Source organism: Castor canadensis, chromosome 4 (assembly GCF_047511655.1).
Source record: "Castor canadensis chromosome 4, mCasCan1.hap1v2, whole genome shotgun sequence".
NCBI classification, from domain to species: domain Eukaryota; kingdom Metazoa; phylum Chordata; class Mammalia; order Rodentia; family Castoridae; genus Castor; species Castor canadensis.
The window spans coordinates 160,158,312-160,160,775 of record NC_133389.1 but is presented as its reverse complement, the minus strand read 5'-3'; positions in this window follow the sequence as shown (position 1 = coordinate 160,160,775).

Here is a 2,464-nt window from a genome sequence, read left to right as displayed (position 1 = left end):
AGAATTTCCAAATTCTGTAATAACTGATCTTCCTTCTTATATTGTTATTTTTCAATTCTTTTCTGTACAGTGCCATAAGTAAATGTTTCTAAATTTAAACCTAATTGTGCCAGACCCTTCTTCCTTTAAAATATCCAATGATTTCCTTTTATTCTGGAGAAAGCACAGTACACTTCTTTAAGTTCATCTTGTATCAATACCCCTTTTCCTTTCCCATCACAGCTACACTGTTGTGGGATGTGGGATTTCCAAGATAATGTTCTTTTCACATGCTATTTCATGTTCCTGAAAGGCTACTTTTCTATTTTCTATGTCAGATTCTGAAGGAAAGGCATTTTTTTTTTTTTTTTGGTTTTTGGGATTAAACCCAGGTGCTTGAACATGGTAGGCACATGTTTTTATTACTGAACTGTAATCCCCTGTTTTTGGGGTGTTTTCTTTTTTCTTTAAGCTCTCTTTTTTCTTTAAAACATTTGGCTGTTTTTTTTTCCACTTTCTTTTGTTTTTTAACAACTCTTTATTTTTTTACTGTTTTTGGTTTTGTTTTGAGTCAGGGTCTTACTATGAAGCCCCACCTAACCTGGAACTCAATATCTAGCCTATGCCATCCTGGAACTCACGATCGAACTGCCTCAGCCTCTCGAGTGCTGGGATTACAGCCACAAACCAACACTCCCAGTTTTTAATTGCTGATTTTGTTTTTAGTATCATTTGGTTAGTGTATGCCAAGTTTTACACTTGGCAATGTACTTATTAATACATTATTATTAATGCTTATTATTATTAATACTTATTTTACACATTACTTATTAATACATCTCCAGAGCCTATTATAATGTCATCACATAAATAATTTAATTAACTAAATAATTTAATTAACTAAATTAAGTAAAGTGACTAGATAGGAAGATAAAAAGTAAGGGTTAAAAGAATTTTTTTTAATATATAGAAAGTCAAGTGTTTTAACTGTCAATAGAAGAAGTCAATAAAGAGGAGAAGCTTGAAGATAAAAGAGATAATGAATTGCCTTCTAAAAATACAAGAGGATATAAGGAAAGGGTGAAGGACACCGAATGCAGTAGAAACATTAAATACTCTGTATGAAAATGGAAAAAGAGACCCGCTGAAACAGTTCAGGAATAGGGGAGAGGGATAAAGGAGAATGATGGCTGGGGTGAATTCGACTATGATACATTATGAGAATTTTTATAACTGTCACAATGTATCCCCAGTACAACAATCATATAATAAAAAAAGAAATGCATGAAAAAAAACACAGATGAAGGGAGTGAGTTGACATTAGAGGTGCAACACATTTTTCTATTGGATGAAATAAAAGTTAAGTTGTATATGGCAGAATTTTGTAGGCTTATGCCAAGAATCTACAAAAGTAACTTTTTGTGTTCTGTGTAGTATCCCCTCCAATGAAGGAGGAGAGATAAAGAGAAGGCTTACAGTTTGGCAAAGTATAGAGAAGGTTTGGGATATTCATGGTGGATTGGGGAAGAATTTTGATTATAGAAATTTGAATGAATGCTGGGTGGTGTCCAGGACCACAAATTGGTAGAACCATCTCTTTGGTGGTATAGAAATGGAGACAATTGTTGGGCTAACCCAAGGCTGGAGTTTCACTACAAAGCCATGATGGATGACAGGGAATGAGATCTTTCCCAAAGCATTGCATGCTGCTCACTCCTTTACCTCACTGAAATCTCTCCCCAGTTATCATTTCTTCTCTGATGATTTTATCCAAACTATTGCTTCTCCTCTTATTCTTTACATGATTTATTGTCTTTACTTTGTATAATTTATTGTCCTCTTAGCTCTTATCATTATGCATTATTTACTTATTTATTTAACCTATCTTCCCCTTTAGAATATATGCTACATGAAAATAGGGGCTTTTAAAACAGTTGTTAAATCCCAGACCTAAATGTTCTTGGAACGTAATAGGAGCTCAATCAATATCTAAGTTCATTAATTATTTATTTAAATAATTATTGCAAGCCCCTGAGTACGAAATGAATTTATAGAATGAAATGTTGGGAAGGTAGTGACAAAGTCATAAATTATATTTTTCAAAGCTAGTGTGTATTCACATCACATGCAATTGTGGTTTGTTTTTGTTTGTGTTAGTTTCTGTTTAAAATTTAAAATTTTGAGAGCTGACATATTTGTTGGCTCATTTAAACTTCAAAGTAATTCTTTACAGGGCCTCTTTTCTCATTGCAATTTCACACTCTGAATTTAAAACCAAACTCTTCAATGAAGTCTATGAATTTTTCTGATCTCACTTTCCAGATTTGCTCCATGTTCTCACCAAATGTTTTTCTGTATATTGATTACCTTTATTAGATTATACTGAATTATTTATTTAAAGTATTTGTCTCTTAATAGTCAATTTTTATGCTAGACTTTCACTTGCATGCTGTTTGTATCACCTGCACAGAGCCAACCCCTATTA